Source organism: Aptenodytes forsteri, unplaced genomic scaffold (genome assembly GCF_000699145.1).
Source record: "Aptenodytes forsteri isolate BGI_AS27 unplaced genomic scaffold, ASM69914v1 Scaffold107, whole genome shotgun sequence".
NCBI lineage: Eukaryota > Metazoa > Chordata > Aves > Sphenisciformes > Spheniscidae > Aptenodytes > Aptenodytes forsteri.
Genome location: NW_008794118.1, coordinates 1204830 through 1225066, shown reverse-complemented (window position 1 = coordinate 1225066; position 20237 = coordinate 1204830). Strand labels below are relative to the sequence as shown.

At 40.1% G+C, this 20237-nt stretch overlaps 1 protein-coding gene across 1 annotated transcript in view; it reads right to left on the bottom strand.

Moving 5' to 3' along the window:
- Positions 1–20237, bottom strand: part of AMMECR1 (Alport syndrome, mental retardation, midface hypoplasia and elliptocytosis chromosomal region gene 1) — a 153842-nt gene that overhangs the window by 133165 nt on the left and 440 nt on the right. The gene's annotated exons all lie outside the window — the stretch shown is intronic.

Here is a 20237-nt window from a genome sequence, read left to right as displayed (position 1 = left end):
CCTTGGCCAGCAGCAGGTCCGTCTTGGAGCCAGCTGGCATTGGCATGGGGGAAGCTTCTAGCAGCTTCTCACAGAAGCCACCCCTGTAGCCCCCCCTGCTACCAAAACCTTGCCACACAAACCCAACACAACTATCTTTAAAGACTTCTACACCTTTTGACACTATAGGAAGAATGCTCAGTTCTTTGCCTGGGCATCAGGTTTGTCAGAACTGTTACGGGAGTACTAGGGAGAGCTAACGTCCCTCATCTTGTTCATGAGGCATGCAATTTGCAAAGCCGCTACATGGTTCTCTATTTACACTAGACAATGTGCTATTCCAGAAGGTTCTGGGGCTGGTGTAATTCTTGATAGGATTGTCCTCTTCTCTGTCTCTCTGTTTCTTTTTGAGGGCCAGGGTCTTCTCATCCAAGTAATCTACATTGGTGGAGTGGGAAAGTTAGTGGGTAGTAAGCATCCTGAGAGACTGCATATGGATAATCACTCAAGACAGAAAGGGAGATGGTTTACTAGAGTATATGTCGAGATATGTAAATTCCCAGCTTACCCACCCTCTTCTCTACCTTCAAATCCCATTGAAGTTTTAGAGTCTTAGCGCTGAGAGGAGCTGGCAGCACAAAGTGCATTGCACCCATTTACACCGCATATGCAGCCCCAATGATGAGGCAGGACACGAACACTCCTCTGTGGATAATGAGAAGTGCGAAAAAATTGTTCTCCCTGGAGTACTCTGGCATATACTTATACATAGGATGAACAAGCCTGTGGACTTCAGACTTAATGGACTTTCTGGGTCTAAGTAAGTAACCTCCATTTTATACTGTTGTCAGGGAGCAGCCTGTAGGGTTTTGCTGCTGCCTGCAGATGTGAAGGGAGTATGTAGCGCCTGGCTTGTCTGGCAGCACTGCTTCTTGTGCGCTCATCTGCTTCCTGACAAGGGAACCTCCACATTCTACCCAGTGGACCATGGTAAAAATTAACAGAGTAAACTTGATGTTTATGATTTCCTTCTCTGCAGTATTTCTAGCAAATTGGGTACCTGAATTCCTAAAGGGCTGGGATATTCTAGATAGAATTGCCGGTTTTGGGGGGGCTCACAGGATGTCCAGCATAATCAATGCCCAAGGGAAAGCCAGGAGAACAGCTGGAGCCTTGCTCATAGTGGGAGAGCTCTGTTATGGGAAAGGTAATGGAAAACTTTACTGTTCTGTTTTGGTGCTGAGTAACTTGATCTATGTGGTTATTTTTATTCTTTTCTGTTTACATTCTTAGTGCCCTTTTCTGATTTTTAGACATATATGTACTTTTTCCTTCTATCTCCTATGAGCTCCTGGATAGAATTCTGCTGAAGCCCCTTCCCCCTAAAAACACAGACAAATGCAGATTAAACGTATGTGTTTTTGCAAGAGGTCTGTATTCACACTGTCACTCTCTGGATTAAGATTGCTGTGGTTTATGTATGTGCAGCTGCTTTCTAATTAAAGCCCACATCTGCCCTGGCTTTAACACCAGTCAACTGTAGTGAAGCCATTAACCCTCTCTGTTACTTCCACCCTTTGTCCTATGGGCACGTGAAAGGGTAAGTGGATTGAGAAATGAAAAACCAAAAGCACAGTTCTCAGTCTTGCTGGGTTTATGCTCAGCAAATCTGAACAGGGAAGAGCATGGAAGCCAGGTCTCTTTCTGTTCCCTCCATCTTAATAAGATTCTGGCTTTTATCTAATTTAGCCCATATTCAAGATTGGGCTGCAGTCCTTCATTCTGCTGCTCAAAGACTTCTTACATTATCATGTCTGCTCCAATCCATTTAGTTGCTTACAACCCCCGACAGGCCCCTTTTGGGAAGGACATGCATTTGTTGTGTAAAGCGGTTACCCTGTCATCCATCCACCCAAAGGATCCCCTGTGTCGAGGGAAGGAATCCTTAGTAATTCTCACTTGCTTTGTGTTGCTTCAGCTGTGCAAAAGAAGTAGGAGAGCCCTGCAGTCTGGCTCTGGAGACTGTGCTCTTTGCTCACGTAAGGCAGAGCCTCACGTCCAGCTTGTAGAATTCAGGAGGCCATGTCATCCAGAAGGGATTTTTGTATGATTCCTCTAAATGATAAATGAGATAAATGAGTACAGATGAAAGTTTTGTCTCATTTCCTTGGGACTGAGCAATAAAATAGGGAATCCGTAATATAAATTAAAAAAAACCACCAAAACCAAAAACTGAGGAAAATCTGGACTCTCTGACTCTTTGAGCACTGTTTAGACTTTCAAAACTGAATCAGCCCAAGTTTGTGGCTTATTATGCAGGCTGCTCTTGATAACTTCTGAAACTTCATCCAAATGACCTATTCAGATCCTGGGTGGAGTAACACTAATGGTGATGTAACAGACCTGAGGTCAGTGCATCTCCTCCCAGTGTGTGGTCTGTGAATAATATGTGGGCCTGTGGGTCCCAGAAGCAGTGATCTCTTTGTGAAAGAATTTGAAAAAAAGGGTAGCTGTATCACAATTAATACTCCCATTTCCTCAAAGAATCCATTCACTGCAAAGGAGGAAGGAACATGCCTTTTCAACATTCGTCTTTTAAAGAGCACTCAAAAGTGAAGGCGCTCTGGCTGACTGAAGTTGGGTACACCTGAAGAAAGTCTCTATTTGAAATGAGTGCCTGCAAAATAAACTGAAGTCAATGTATGATGCAGGTGGCTGTCAGTTTCTAAAGTCAGAACATTTCTGTTTTGATGCTTACAAACAGATTTAACTGTAATGTGTGAGCTGTGATAATCATAGAATATAAGCGAGGGTATTGAACAATTTCTTCTCTCTAAACATGACTTTGAGAGCATTGCTTTAGATGTTGCAAATTTTAGAACATTAGCCCTGGTGGCTTCTTTCCTCACTTGACAAATGTACTGCGTAGAAATGAATGGCTGCATGGTAGTTTTAAGGGGAAACTAGTGGGCTATTTTTTAACCAAATGAAAATTTAACCTTCCTGTGTATGTTCTCTTTGCCAAAATGCTGTTCAGATTTGAAATGTTAAGTACCAAAGTTTAATGGAGAAGTTCTAAATAGCTCTCTGTAATACTGTCTCTTCTATGTATAGCAGAATGATTGGTATAATTATTTTATGCTGTGGTTTTATTTATATTCTGTAGTTTCAGGTTGTGAACTTAATACTGTAAAGATTATTCTTGACTCATGTGGTCGAGGTAAAGCTTGTGGATTGATTCAAAATAACAGTGGGCCCGATGCATGTATGTATGTCTTTGTGGATTTTCAGGTGGACATTTTTCAAATGTCTTAAATGGAGTTTTTTATTTGCGTCAACGTGATCCCCCTTGCTTATGCCATGGCCCATGGAGAAGTTCAGATGGGAACCAGGGCACCACCTTGACAAAACTTGATGAAAGAAAGAAGCAGTGAAGCTAGTCTGCAGCATGCTTCAAAGCTTCAGAGTACCTCCTTCCCATATACTTCTCGATGGCAATGTATGTTACATGCAACATTTAAGATAAATACCGTCACATAAATTCTTATTTGTCAGTAGGTCCTCTACGAGCCATCGGCCAAGTTTTGCAACCATGCACCAACTTACTGAGGTGTAATAGGTGTAAGGGCCACAGCCGTTGGCAGACAGATAAGTCATTTTGGACTGGTGTTATGTTCCTGTTTGTTAGCAGAAAGATACCTTTACCAGAGGATATTTCTATTTGCTTTTACCTCAAGTATATCTCCCATATGTGCCTTTGTGTGCGTCTGTGTATATGTTTGCCTGTGCCTAGAATCCACTGTATTTATGCAAGAATGGTATCCAGTTCTTCAATATGTCTAGGAATTGAGTATTAACCAACCTTGCTGCTTAGAAGATAAGACATGTGTCTGTTAGCTGGGTTAGAATTTGTAAAAAGAGGGATTAGCTCACTAAAAGTGTCTTTAGGGACAGTGTTTCTCGGCTATTCTCTCTAAGAAGAGATTGATAGAGGTGATATAGTCAAGAGAGAAAAGTAGGCTTTTCTGGAGAATGCAGAAGAGATTCCTCATGTGCTTTTTAATTGTCATTTGTATGCTCAGTCCTGAAAATTCCTATTTTTTCACCAGTTCCTATTGGAATATTAAATATCACAAGCAGGGTGGATTTCAACTAGAAATCCAGAAGAAGAGAGAAAATAAATAGCCTTTCAACTACCCACTGAGGCTTGGGCGAGAAAACTCATGATCTTGAAGGCAAATGAGAGAGAGAGACCTTGAGAAATTCTTGCTGTGGATCAAAACTGGCAACCTTGTGGCTGCTAGTTCTCATGAGTAGTCTGTTTTCCTCATATTAGCTAATCATTTTTTGATTTATTCAATTGACATTATCTGTTAGCTGTTTTGACTTGGAACTGAATTGGATAAGCACGTTTTCAGAGATGAAGAGCATACATTTTCATATATTCTCCCCGGTCTGGTGATAAATGTGATGCACATTAGAGTATAATAATGAAAAACTAATAATCAAATGCAGTTTTTTATCTTAGTTTTAATAATTCATAATATGGCCTCTGACTTAAGAATTTATACATGTAAGATGACCTTGGCAAGCTAGGTCTCTGAGGAGATAATATGTCTGAATAAGTATGGTTTATATATCATAAAAATTTAAGCGGCTGTTCTATATATTGATATTTGACAGCAAATGAACTGAAAGCAAGAGTGCACGTAATTTTTTAGAGGTATGGATGGATCACTCTGAGTTATTGCTTTTTATTAAAATTATACAGTAATGCTTAGTCATACCTTAGATGCAGTTACTGGAATAAAGGTAGATTATGCCCTAGAGGTAAGAATCACCTTTATTCCATTGGTGCCTGTGCAATTAAAACCATATTGAAGGGATCCTATTGCTTTAATTCATTGGTATAATCTTTGGACAAGGCCTTTCTCTACGTTAATGAATAAGCAGGCCTTATCTCCTAATGGCCAAGATTGTGTACCATTTTACTGCGGTAACTAAAACATACCGCTTTCAATTGTATTCATTTTTTGAGTCTTACTCTGTCCAGTAACTACATTTCCAGCCATTGTTCCTTGTGAAACTGAAAAAGAGAAAACAATCTTCCTTTTCTCTAAGTAGAACGCAACTCCAAACCAGCAATTTTTACCGATGCATATTTGAATTACAGAGTAAAAACAAGTTTTGAGGAAGAGCCCCAAAAACACACCCGCCACCTCAGTGAAGGAACCCAGAGCGGAAAGGACTTACTTGTGGATAAATTCACATGTCTTAGGAGAACAGTCACTTCTGTCCCATGGACAGGGAATCCTGCGTGACCAGGTTTTGTGAAATTTTGATTGTATAGCAGCCTTTGAGAGTTTGCTAGTATCAGACTGGAAACATGGAGCTGCCTCTCCTCTAGGTCCAAACGCTTAGAGGAATGTGATGAATAAGGAGATGACTAAAAAGTATAGCAGCGAGCAGTTTCCTTTTCTTATTTTAGATAACAACCAGATCAGCACCTATACCATATAGCCACTCTATGCTTGCACAAAGGTCTTTTTCATATTGCAATAATTAAACCCGACCTTAAACACAGAGTGAGTATAACTGGCAGTTTTGAAGACTTCTGACCTGCTACAGCAATAACAAGAGTCGGTGTGAAAGTGAGAATCTGTCCCTTACTTCTTCCCTGTGAATTTTTTAATATTGAATACATAGTTCTTTTTGTGACTGCATGTCTTTTTGGGTTGGTATTTGTTTTGGGGAAGAAAAGTTCCTAGAAATTTCTGATGCTTTAACTAACTAAATTCAGTGAAAGTGTTGCTAGTATTGATTTTTTCGACTATTAAAAGTAATTTTGAAGATTTTCTCCAAGTCATGTTTTCAACTCTCAAAAGCTTATTGCTGCTCTTGCTTCAAGTCTTGCCTCTTTATTGCAGATTATCAAATTGTATATGAAATCTCCTGTCCAGCGTTTATTCACAGACTGGCTTTGGACCAAAAATGACCCCTTTATTTGCTCATGACACACCTTACGTATGCAAGAATAGTGTATTATTTTCCTAATGAACAGCTGCATTTTAATGGCACGTTCTGGGAATATCCATCAACTCATGAAATACAGTGTGCTCAGCCTTCACTGAATGAATGCGATCACCACTCTTCTCACGGAAAACCAAATTTTCTTGTCTCTCTTTTGTCTGTAATGGTTGCAGCAGCATTCCTCAAAAAGAACATTTCTGGAGTGAGCTAGGTCTCTAAACCAGCTAACCCTATTCTTATCCATTATGAAAATAACCTGGGCAAAGCTGAATTAACATGGCGCTGTAGTCAGGGCATTTGTAAATAGAAAATGAAACCTGCAGAAGTATCAAAAACACACAACTGAATGATAAGCGTTATAAAAAGGTGGTCCATATTTCAGAAAACAGATTTTCTTTTCTCTGGCCTTGAACTGGCATGGAAGGTAATTCTAAATCTGTAGGACATACAGAAATAGCGAATAAATTTTTTTATGAGTTTTAGTATTTTTTTCCTAAAGCCTCAGCTGCTAGAATAATTTGATTCTGCAAGCATCTTAGTTTTCAAAATAAGTTCTTGAACCCCTTGTTGTGAGAAAAGCTCGGAAACACAAACCCCAAAGACTTAAAATCTATTAAAAAAAAGCCCAAGGTCTATTAAAAAGGGTATTTTGATTTGGCTCATTCTTTAGGGAAGGAGAAGTTGATTTATTTTTTAAATGCTTGAGACGGACAGTCCTTATTATCTCTCACACTTTATTACTGCTTAATTATGTCCCTTCTGAAATGGTAAGAGATACTCAAACTGTAGCAGAACATAACCAGTTCCTACCAAACCCTGTTTTTGTTGGCTCCACAAAAAATCTCTTCGTATATCGCCACCAGTAGTTGCTTTACCAAAACAGGGCTGATTCACAGAGCTGAGACACCTTCTTGCAGCTGCTGAATACAAAGACGTATATCCCCATAGCACTGCTACTTCTTACGGGATTCTTCCAGTGCACTTAGTGCCAAGAGCAAAATAAGAGCTCTTTCCTGGTAGCCTTTAATTGAGCTAAGCTCTCTTTGATTCAAGAGTTAGTCTTGCCTGCGCAATGAGTGCAGAACGAGGCCATACAAATAGTTTCAGTGTGGATCAAAAGATTATCGTATGTAGGTATTAACAACTAACATTATTGATATTAATGAAGAGACATACTGTGCTTACCGTCTGCAGATGTTGGAGTGGGTGGATAAGATTTGGGTTTTAGGGAATTGGAAACAACCTGATTTTTTTTTTTTTCCCATTTGGTTAATTATGAAATGATTCTTAAAACAGATAACAGTGACTGATTTGGCCAATGAATTTAATGGGATGAAAGGCAAGTACAGAAACAAAGCAAACAAAGAAAGGAGGAAAAAAAACAACACAGGAGCTGTAGCTTAGATTTAATAATGTTGAATTGCTGTTGGTACCAGAAGGAAACTTTTTTCCGTAACCAGTAAGGTCATTTTTCAGTTTTAGATGTTCAAATTTCAATCAGCATTTGAACACATGATAAATATCAATGGCAGAGATTGTTGTTTCTGACTTGTACAAGGTTTAGAATACTTATGTAATCTGCGTCAGCCAATAAATCTGTGGTTCAAAGGAGGAAAGGTATGTATGGGTGTTGTTACCCGTCTTATTATATAACTAATTATTTAACATTTTCTGTTCATAGGCTGGGGGACATTTTAAGTTTTCAATACAGAACAGAGATCTTCATGTTGTATTTTGTTTGGGGAGTTGCATAGTTTTTGCTAGTGTTTCTGCCTGCCTGCTGCTGTGAGAAAAGTCTTCAATAAATTTTTTATGTGCTAACTGTGGCAGTGTTGCTTTCCTGACATTTTGCTTGCTTCTGAGAACGAAACAGTCCGCAACCCAAGGAGCACGCCTCTCAGCCTTGGCTGCTGCTAGAGCAAGAGTCTGCTTCTAAGGGGAAAGCTGACTGTGAATTTTCTTGGTGTTATAGATGATGTACCATCAAACTTAGATGATAGCAGATTTGTTTAAACACAGATTAAAGAATCATAGCTAATTTGCGGCAGTTTCTGGCACACAGGGCCGATTTATTGTTACGGTCCTTTAGCACGCCTCTCAGCCTTGGCTGCTGCTAGAGCAAGAGTCTGCTTCTAAGGGGAAAGCTGACTGTGAATTTTCTTGGTGTTATAGATGATGTACCATCAAACTTAGATGATAGCAGATTTGTTTAAACACAGATTAAAGAATCATAGCTAATTTGCGGCAGTTTCTGGCACACAGGGCCAATTTATTGTTACGGTCCTTTAAGAGAGATTTTTTGTGAACACAGTCCACTTGTCTTCTTTCTGTAGGATTTCTCTTCCATCATCAATCCCTCATCTTTTCTGGACAACTTCTTTTCAGCTCCTTTGTCTTTTCTTAGGTTAGTTGCCGGTTGGGTTTTTTTTCCTCCTTCCTAGATCTCATTGTGACCGTGCATCCTTGGGTAGGAAGGACACCGCTTGTTGCATCCAAGTATTGCCTTGCTGTGTTCCTCAGAGAACCTCTAAGTTGTAGGAAGGAACCAATGCTGTGGAAACAGGGTAGCGCGTCGTGCCATGGTTCTGCAAGGAACCCTTCATCTTCCAGAGATGCCAGTACAACATAGTTCAGTTCAACTTCAGCTAGGTTTTTCATGTTCAGTGAAACATTGTGGGACACTTCGGTGTATGTGAGACACCTATTTTCACCTCTTCGGCCTCACATTGTATCTAGGGTTTTTCTCTCCTCATGTACAAAGGCCAATTACCACAGCACTTGCCATTGTCCAAGTATACAGCTCGGTTTACTCAGGACTGGGCACTGCAGAGGAACAGGCCTAGAGAGAAGAGCAAACACAGCACGGCCAATGCTATAACTACTGCTAGCAGTGTGCCTCCAAGGAAAAAGCTGCTCTGTTCATGTTCTGAGGCAGCTGAGAGCCCAAGGCTGAGAGCCTGAGGCTGAGAGCCCGAGGCTGAGAGCCCGAGGCTGAGAGCAAGGGCCGAACCAGCCCCAAACCAGCGGGAGTATACCAGAGCTCTTTCCTTCTCAGCCTGCACAGCACAAAGGAGGTGTCACAAAGATGAAGTGACCTGCTTGAGGCCCCACAGAAAATCAGTGGCAGCACTCAGGACCGAGTCTCCTGAGGCAAATGAGTGCTTATGCTTTGAACCACAGTGCTGCTCCGTAGGCCTTCTATCCGCGCATTACATAATGTTAGTCTTATTAATGATGACCGTTTTTATCTAACCGGAGCCAATGAACCTTAGACTGCTTCGGGGAGGAGGGATGCATTACATGATGATTACAGGATGCTAGAGCTGTCCAAGAACATTTTAAGTTGAACGTATTTGATATTATGCAGATATAAAAAGACCGCAGGTGGCTGCTCTCTCAGCTTCACCTCTTGACTTTTGGACTGTGCCTCTGCAGAGGATTTTCAAACACTTCTATGCCGGGACAACAGACAATGGCAGGCTGCCCAGATACAACTTGTGTCCTACTGGGAGGAGAAGAAATGACCATCTTCGTGTTCAGCTTCTCTGTGCATGAGTATTTCATTCTGGCCAACAGACATCGAAAAGAAATAAACAAAAGAACTGCATTTTCAGTAAAAGCTCCTACTTAAATAGCTTGTTAGAACAAAGGATTCAAGCAATCTCAGTAATAAGCAATAAGCTACTGATTGAGTGTAGCAACAAAAATTTTAAATTGTGGAAATATCTTACTGTATATAGAAGGATTTTTAGTTGAACTACCTAAAAAGGCACGTATTATCCATTAGGTTATATTTTCTTTTAGTACTGCTAGAGGAGTGGGACTGAGAAAAACTGTTTTGCGTTGCCTTTTGTTAAGTGCTGAATCTTATCAATTGTGTATGCTTTTATCATACTTTGTTGTAAGGATAATTTTAAGTTTTATAAGAAAACTTCTTATGTTAGACTAATCCAGTCTAGACATTGATTTCAGTGGGCATTAGAATTTTCTTAATTTTTTTCCAGAAAGGCTTCTTTCATCACTAGTAAACTTGGACAGCAGACACATGAAATGGATGAAAAATATGTATTTGGATCATGGCATGTAAGAAAGGTATCCCAGTGCAATAGCCTGTCACCAAGTTATTTGCTTTTGAAGTAGTTATTTTTTTAGAAAATCCTTAACTTGCTGTGAAATGTATTATTAGTGAGAAGCTTCAAAGCAAAACATTCTTCCCTCCCACTTTTGATTATTTGATAAAGAAAGGATTCTCAACATAATCATATGGTTAAACTGATTATGTAAAATAGCTTTTTAGCAATTAATATTTGAGTGAAAGCCTGGTCTAAAGTGAAACCATAATGGATCTTTGTTACACTATCAGATTTCACAAAGAGGCTGTTTAGCTAAGCTTTTTCTGTACAAACAAAACAATAAAAATCAAGTGTGAAAACCTCATCATTTTAGGACTTTTCTGCTGTGGAATATCAGTCTCTTTGCTGATACTGGGGCAGATCTCTCTATAATTCCAAATCTTTTATCTTGGAATATTTTAAAATAATCAGTGCTTTTTCACTGTGATCATAAGGTTTCATTAATTTTTTTAAAGCTGTTAAAAGAGAGAGTGGTGCTTTGGCATGGATTCACAACAAGCTTTGATGAGTTCCAGAAAAGTGACTGTTATACAAATACAAGGAATGAAAAGAACTTGTTATCTTTAACAAGAGCTTGATTGGATGTAATAAAAGTTCCTTGTTAATTTACTGAAGTTAGCAGCTATGCTGGTAATGAATTTATAATCAACAACATTTGATCTTCTGCGGAAGCTTTTGCCCCTTTCTCCCCCCCAAAATGTTTCTGGAGAGAGTCCATATAATTTCCTTTAATAGGGATTAAAACTTTAAAGGAGCGTTGCTTTATAGTGACCCTTTTTGGCAGTTTATCGGAACACTTATGCAGCTGGTAAATGTAACTACAAAATTCTGTGGAAGGATGACTACTTTTCCTTAAACAATCTCTCCTCTCCCCTCCCTGCCATGGGCAGCACATTGTTTACAGCAACACTGACAAAATAAAGAATCGCTAACAAAAATGAGTTACGTGAACAGGAAAGCTTTGATTCTATGGGAATAGCTCCAAATACATCTTTTCTGTAATGCATGTTAAATGAAGGCATTATCCTAGAGCTTCAAAATAATTCTACCCAAATAGACATAACTTGGGTTTTTTAAGTAATTATGTTACATTTAGAGTTCTGAGAAATTGTCTGTTTTTAACGTGCATTAGGACTGACATTCACATGCGTACTCACACAAAGGCTGCTGAAGTGTTGTGCTGCATTTGTAGAGAAGTTTTCCTGTTGACTCATTTTGATTTTACAGTCCTTTTTACAAACTGGTGTTGTTTGAATTCAGTGTTTTAGTGGGGAGGAGGTTGTACGTCTGTTGTTGTTGTGTTAATTTTTAAAAAGTCTCTCAATCACCTCTATATTCCCTTAAGTTCCAACCCCTGCCAAGTACTATCCTGGTCTACGGGGGTGAACACCAATAGCATAGCGACAGATGGACAGGGTAGACAGACGGCCCATATAATCCATCCTATGCTGGTTTTATAAGTCTATAAAAATGCAATAAAGAAAAGGGTCTCATTAGGTAGAGGCAGGGGGCTGATTGATTTGCAGGCCACACTCAGTTTATAGCTGCCTTCTGTGTGAAAGTCCACCTTACAGTGTGAGTTTACCCTGTTTGCCATGGCTTGTTTAGTTAGACTTAATTTACTTCTGGTAACATTGAGAATTATTCATGTTTTTGTGGTGACTTTTACCCCAATTTGGCACCGAAGTATGGACTCACTCTCATTTTACTCTGTAGAAATAAAACCCTTAAGCCAGAGGCCAGGAGAAAAGCTGAGTGAAATGCTCCTACCAAGTGTGGGTTGTCTTGAGAAGGCAGGAGCTGTTTAATTGAAAGGGAAACTTAATACTGTCAAAGCTCCATTTCAACTCGCGTGTATTTTTCTGCATTGCAACAAACACCACCTCCAAATATTGAAAGAGGCTAAAGGAAAAATACTTTGTACATAATCAGTCTCACGGATTCTCAAAACGATCCATTTTATCTTTTGTTGTGGGAGTCTTTCTAGGGAAGAGTTTTTTTCCTATAAAAGAAATAAGAGCATGTGATTTTAAAATTATAAAAAAGGCAGTGGGACTGAGAGAGCTGGCTGCATCAGTGATGCGGCTTTCTTCAAATAAGGCCCATCGTTCTCAATGTTGCCAAACACTGCTGCAGGTGGATTCAGGGAGAGAGGCGAGTGTGCCTGGCCCCTGCACCGCAGAGCACGAGAGAGGCGCGTTAGCACCGAGCAATGGGGAATCTGTTCTAGTACCCGGTCATGGACGCAGAGCAGCCAGTTCCTGACGTGTGGGGAGTAAGGGCCAGTTCTTGACTCTGCTGCTGACCTTGGGCAAACTGCATTATCTCCCTGAGCCTCAGTTTCCCAATCTGCAAAATGGGACCAAGGACCATTGTCATCAAGAGGTTACAGTATCTCTGTTTCAGATAAGTATGAAAGAAGTTTTTATCTTAGATAAGACTGGGAAAACAGAATGTGTTGCCCATACACAATGTATTTTTGGGGAATCCCACCTAAATAAGTGATGATGAATTCCTAAAGATGAACTGTTGACCCAGTCTTATGGAATCGTGGATATGTCTATTGATGTAATAATTTAATATTTCCGTGAATGCAATTAAGCTTTTCCTCAACTATTTCCTGTGTCTATGAGTTCTAGAGATTCTTGTTCTGCATTAAATATTTACCTTTTATCAATTTTTAAGTTGTTGCCTCTAAGTTTTATTGGATATTACCAATACTTAATAAGAACAGCAGTTCATAAACATTTCTAGTAATTTAAGGAAAGGACCAGTCTTAAATTAAAAATGCTTTTTAAGTCCAGTTGGTGGAAATTGTTTCAAAGTGTTCAGGATTATTAATGTTCCAAAAAAAATTCAACCTTAAGAGGGCTGTCATTTGGATAATTGAAAGTTCTCAGCATTTACATTCATGACATTTTAATTCCTTTTTTTCTTTCTTACTGGATATCTAAAAGCTTCTCTTTAACCTTAAGAGCATACAATGAGAAAATTGGCAAACTTAAAAATAAATAACTGTGTTCCAGCCAATAATGATTTGCTGAATTGTATCTTCATGCCAGAAAAGATCTGAGTCTTGACTTCAGTCAGGGAATTCCAGTTACCATTATAAAACCTTCCACAGTATTTAAAGTCTTTAAAGCCCATTGGGAAAAATCTGTCTGGATATTTAGCTCAATCTCTTATATTATTATTATTTATTATTGTTATTGTTATTGTTGTTATTGATCTGTCTGGATATTTAGCTCAATCTCTTATATTATTATTATTTATTATTGTTATTGTTGTTATTGTTATTATATTATCATCAATCTCTATTGTTATTGTTGCTGTTGTCTTCCTCTCCCCCACTTCCTTTTTATTCAAAGAAACAAATAAACAAACAAGTAACTCCCATGCGATGCAGTTAACCATACAACTCATCCCTACCCTTTGATACTACATATTACCCCCACGGAGTTGATTCTTCAAAGCCATTGACTGGGTTTGAGGAGCCAGTTTCTGTTAATTTTAATGGGGATTAGACATCCAGCCCCTAAGGCAGCTTTGAAAAATCTCCACCAGATTCTTTATGGCTCTTCTTGGAGGCAACAAAATGTTTACCCAGTTATGTAGCTGCATTTCCCAAAACACTGCTAACATAAAGTTAGAGATCATCTTACTTCCTCAAGTTTAAAGAGCCCCATTTTTCTCTTCAGCTAAATTTTCTATTTCATTTCTATCGAGTCCTCTATATGACACAGTTGCGAAGGGGAAGGACAGTTTTGGAAAGGAACTAGTAGGTCATCCTTTTTGCACGCAAGGAATATGAGACCTTGTTTTTTGACATGCACCCTGTAACAATCGGTTTATATCCTGTTCTCCTTTTCTGGACGTTGCATTGACAGCCGTCTTCAGAAAACTGATTTCTTTCCATCCTGCTCTGAATGATGTATTTAAAATGTGCTTCACCTTAAATATGCAGGCTTTCAAAACAAAATTACTGAACCAGACAAGGGGGAGGGAAGAGGAGAATTGCCTATTCCAACAGAACTAAAAAGCAGCAAACCCAAGTACGTTTTCCATTCATTGGCACACATACCCCAGCAGTAGTCTGGATTCCCTTTCTCATGCATTGCTACCCTTCCATCTGAATAGACTCTGGGAAATAATAAGAGCAAAGCTCAACTCTTATGTTAGGCCAGCTTCTTTAGAGGTATCTGCTCTGCAAACATTTCCTTTGAAAAAAGTAAGAAATTTGCCATGCATATAAACAGAAGTACCCTTAGTTATAGCAACATGGACGGCTGCTAAATTGCATTTAAATTGTCCTTGTTTAATTTATGTTCTGTGCTGTCTTCCTTGTATATATCCCTTAGTTATGTTTTTGTCAGTTGTGTTTCTTTAAATGTATTATAAATCTGTATTTCCCTCATAAACCAGTCTGGAAAAGGGCATCTGTACTGGAAACTGGTTTTAGTGACTTGACACTTTGGCTCTTTTATGTTGTGAAACGAGTTTTAATTTTCTTAACATAGGCCAGGCATGGTACATAAACCTCTTCCCCCCCAGGGAGGCTTTTATGTTTGATTCCTTTAGTGGCAAAGCTTTTGAATGTCTCCCCTTGATTGACTTGATTATGATCTTCCCAGTATATATCTTTCATGTTGATGAATTCCTGGTAGGGATCCTCAAAGGAGTTTACAAGCCTCAATGCTAGATGAAACAGAAGAATTAAATTATCCCGGCAAAAGCTGCTACTAGTGAAAATAGAAAGTTGAATATTAGTGCTGCAGATTTATTTATTCTCTGGGTGTCTAATTTGAGATACTGGGGAAAGATTCATTTTTAGAGAATAGGTGCTCTGAGGTTTCTGCCAGGTGACTCTGAACCTGCACAATCTCAGAACCCAGTTTGGAAATGTAGGTCAGAACCCCTGTAAACGTTGTCCTGGCTTACTCTGCTCTTGTGCTTTGTTACTGCTGGGACAGAGCGGATCTAACCATCCTTGATGAAGGTCTTCTACTCACTTAGGAGAAAACTGTTGGTAGAATCTCACTGCTGCAGGGAGCAGCTAATCCAACAGTCCATAAGAGAACTAAGCAGCGTGTAGCCACCGTGGGGACATCTTACAGCCCTGAATACCCATTTTGCTAGAAAGGATGCTGCTTGGAGTATGTACACAGCAGGCAATGCTTCTGTCTTCTGTTACTCAACATGTTGCGTCAGAAAAGGCTGGATTTTGCACTAGGAAATGTGTTCAAATCTTCAGAATATGGTTGGCTTCCTTAATAATTGGCTCTTGCAGCTCATTGCTGTCCAGCTCCCATTTGGCTGTAAGCACTACACGCAAGAAGGCAGCTCAAGTCGTCTTGAACCTCGCTTTGTTCACTGGTGTGGACTCGGCCACACAGCATCAACACAATTGTTCTACTCAGAGTCTTTTTTAGGTGAAAGGCAGATTACCTGGGGACAGAAAATGCTGTTAGAACAGACCATGCTGACATAAGGGCGATAAATAACATACAGTGAGTCTGTACCATATCTAGCCATTTACTTATACATTTGCTCATGATAGGTGTGGCCAGGGGTACTCTGAGATGCTGTTCCTAGAGCTGAGACAACCATGATGAACTCAACAACCCTGGAATATACATGCCAAGAAACAAAATCAGGGCAAGATGTTTTGACCCTAATATAGTATTCATTGTTGGATTTCTAGTGTAAATAAAGATTCACAATTTTTTGTATTCAGGGAAAAGAATCTTTATTGACTCTGTCTAACAGTTAGTAAGCTATCCTGATCAAAGGATGAGTAATTTTTGGTACTCAGCTTTACAGTCTTTATGGATAGATCTTTTTGAAAATTAGCACTTTTGTAACTGATTCAAGTTGGATGCCACAAATAATCTAGCAGGGACTTCAGAAAATTTGGCAGATAGGTAGTGATAAGTCTGGGTGCTGCACCTTTAGCTGTAAGATGCCAGCTTTGCACAGGAAGGGGCTGAGAAGTGTTTCTAGTAGGAGACTGGAGACAGACAGACCTGCTTCTTCCCCGTTTGTGCTTTCACACCTATTCTTTGATTTTTCTTCATGTAAAATAAATAGAGAGCCAGTGGAATGGAGGAGAGAATCGGAAGTGTAAAAGTGAGAAAACTCATGGGTTGAGATAAAAACCCCATAAAAACCCATTAATAAATAAAAGCAATAACAACAACAATAAATAATTGTAAGGAAAAGGAAAAAAATAACAGAGAGAAAAATAAAACCCAAGAAAGACAAGTGATGCAAATGAAAACAATTGTTCACCACCAACTGACCGATGCCCAGCCAGTCCCTGAGCAGCGGCCCCCCCTCCAACCTCCCTCACAGTTTTATTGCTGAGCATGACGCCATATGGTGTGGAATATCCCTTGGGTCAGTTGGGGTCAGCTGTCCCGGCCGTGTCCCCTCCCAGCTTCTCGTGCCCCCCCAGCCTGCTCGCTGGTGGGGTGGGGTGAGGGGCAGAAAAGGCCTTGACTCTGTGTCAGCACTGCTCAGCAACAATGAAAACACCCCTGTGTTATCAGCGCTGTTTCCAGCACAAATCCAAAACACAGCCCCATACTCGCTACTGTGAAGAAAAGTAACTCTACCCCAGCCAAAACCAGCACATTTGGAAAAGGAAACTAAGTGGAGAAAGGCAGGATGAATGTAATATTTTTCACAAACTTCTTTTTTCCTTATCAGAAAACTATACTCGGAGCTTTTTCACAAATTAACTCAGATAGACTGGAGTTAATCAGAAAGAACTGGAAGGGCAGGCAGGAGAGACAGAGATATAACTCACCTGAAAACAGGCATAAATTTAGGCCTGGACATCTATGTGTATAAATGCTTTTCTAAACACATAAAATAGAAATAATACAGAAATGAAATACAGGAAAGCATGAATCCCTCATAGTGCAGAGCCCTCCCTCCCTCCTACATTGGCTTTAAGTCTCTCAACTGTCGTTTGTCATTGTTGTTAGAGCTGGCTGAAAATTGTCCAAATTTTATGAAAACTGTCACGACCTTTCTTCCTGACTTGACAAATAAAAGGATGTTTCTTCAGGGTGGAGAGAAGTGTTATTATCTCTAGTGAAAGCAAGTTTATTTTTTTTAAACTGTTTTAATGCTTGTTGTTTCTATTTTGGTAGATCTGTGTGTATGGAAAATGATGCCAGAATGCTAGCACTGCATACTGCCAGAAATCAGTTCTGATCTGCTTCTTTCTTGCTGTCCCATTATAAAAGTGAAATGATTAGGGTTTTAATTATTGATTATCTTATTCACATAAGTTTCTAATCCATTTCTAACACTCTGGATTCCTGCGTGTGGTCTCCTGCAGCGGTGTTTTCAAAGACTGCTGGCAGAAGAGATTTTTTTTTTTACCAGTTTTGAATTTGCGGCTATTCAGTAGATCAAAGAAGGAGAAAAGCAAGGATTTGTTAAGACCTTGGGGTGTAGCTAGTTCCTGGTGGTAACTTTTTGACCTTAACATAGTGGCACGCTTACATCACATCCATACCTGTTTTCCTGGGGAACCTCTTGCTGACTTTTGCTGCATATTGAGGCAAATCCATGCTACAGAGAATTGGGATTGTAATCCCAAAAAATCAGAGGTTATTAATTCTATAAATAGTTCCAAATGAAGATCAGAACATATCTAATACGGAGCTGTATTTTCAGATGGCAGGGTTAATAAATGAATGTGAATTGCATAAAAATAGCTTAAGTGGGAAAACTCTTGAGTTAGCCACAGTTTTTGGAATTTGCAGAGAAATGTACAGTATGAGAAAGCATTTCTCCATGCAGTTTCTGGTGAGGTTCTGATGTTTTCAGAGCTTTGTAGATATTTTCAGACCCCCAAAACTCAAATCTGATGATCCAGATAAATTCTGGGATTTGCATTTTGGAGTGAGACCACAATGAAGCTTGAGATGCCTTTTGTTTGTTTGTTTCAGCATGCGCTGGGGATGATCTGCTCGATGACAGTGAAACTTGAGCTGTAAAAGCTGGGGTTTGGCACAGTATAGCTCTTAAGGTAGGACTGGTAGATATCTGCTATCTGCCCTTTTCCCCCAGGGCATCATGCCGTTACTATGCCGTATATATTGACATTTGTGAACAATTTAAGGGAATCATTTTTGTGCTGTGACCAGGCGTGTGGCTGTGAATATTTCATAGTCCAATCTAATGGTTGTGGTGGGGGAAGTATGTCTGGAAATAAGGTTCACCCTACAGAGGAAGTATGCCAAACGTGGGAGCCAAGACCACAGCAGAAAGGCTTGCACGCAAACAAACAGCGAAGCGCTGCACAGGAAACTGCTCAAGGATTTGCAAAGTCGATCGACCGTAGTTGTTCAGCAAGAGACAAGACAAGACTGGTGTGGTGGTTTCTTCACCCTTTCTTTTCCATTATAGATCCTTTCCTCATGTTTGCCATCTGCACAACTGTAAAAGTTCTCTTTCACCACAGCAGAAAGGCTTGCACGCAAACAAACAGCGAAGCGCTGCACAGGAAACTGCTCAAGGATTTGCAAAGTCGATCGACCGTAGTTGTTCAGCAAGAGACAAGACAAGACTGGTGTGGTGGTTTCTTCACCCTTTCTTTTCCATTATAGATCCTTTCCTCATGTTTGCCATCTGCACAACTGTAAAAGTTCTCTTCTCCCCCTCCTTTGCTTCCTTCCTTCTTACCATCTCCTATCAGGAGTGAATATCTATGTCTCAGAAGGGTAGATTTGAGCTCACCAACATCCAGCTCTCTAAAACCACGGGTGCGTTGTAGGAGTTTCAGTCATCCTTTTGCCTCATTTTATTTCTCCTTTTATTCTTCAGGCTAACTTTTAACAGCAACCCTTGCCAATAAGATGACAGAAAAACCCCATTGTTCTCCAGTAGCCTTTAGAGTTTTTGAGTTGGTGGCCAAAACTAATTGAATTTGTGGAAAGAGAAAATAATGAGGAAAAATGCAGATGAGGTGAGGGAAAAGCTTCAGGGACTGGACTAGAATGTAGATGAGGGAAGTAAGATCCCGGGAATAGTCAGTTCTGGAGTGGCTTTGACTTTATTAATGAGTGTGAATTGAAAAATACATATTTATTATTGCCTTGTTTAATGATGTAGTGTGTTAACAATTTAACCGTCACCTTGAGGCACTTTCCTGAATAACAGAATAGGCTAACGGGACTAGTCCTTCCCCGCTGTACAGTGTGACACTGCACTTTCTCCCTTCAGCTATGCTCTTTCTTTTGGCACAAGTTTATTCAAAATGATCATCTATCACCGCTGCCTTTTCACTGATATGATCAACTGCATAAATACGATGTTTGAAAAGAAACGTGCTTTGCAGTCTGAGGGGCAGAGGAACTGAAAGGCAAGGAGGACTGACAAGCCTAAGGAAAATGATAAGGCCTGTTAGCAGGAGCGACAGGGGCAGGGAAGAGAATTAGGGTGAATGGTACAGGGCTGAGACAGCTGGGCAGAGCAAGAAGCAGAAGGCTGAGTGCAAAACAAGAGTGCAGCTTCAGGAGTAAAGACTGTACTGAACAGGAGGAATACCACATTGCTATATGCTGGATGTGAGACTGAATTAGCTGTGGTAGTGACATGGGGATTATATGGTGCTACAGCTTCTACTCAGTCACATGTACTCCACGGGGCTGCCTGCAAGTACGGTAGACCTCCCTATTCCCCCCCCCCCCCCCCCCAGTAAATCTGCCTCCCATATAATAAATTAACAGGTTTTTAGAACTTCCTGAATTCTTTCTTGCTGGGTTTATCACCAACGTTTTGGCATACTTTGTTAAGGAAGAATATCCATTGAGAAAATGGATATTTGAAAAACGACTTAACACAGAAGTTACGTAAATGCCCACCATGGTACTGGATGACTCCTGTAGCTCTCTTCCCCCCATCCCTGTTCTCCTCGGTGGGGCTGGTGAGCTGTATCTCTCAAGACGCAGCATGGACAGGTGCTCCTGTGGTGTGTCATCTCTGTGAGAGCAGGTTGTGCGTGATGGGAAGTGTGATCCGGTGAGGGAGGCTTACAGGGGGAAGTGGGGTCATAAAGTACTTGGACTTCAACTTTCG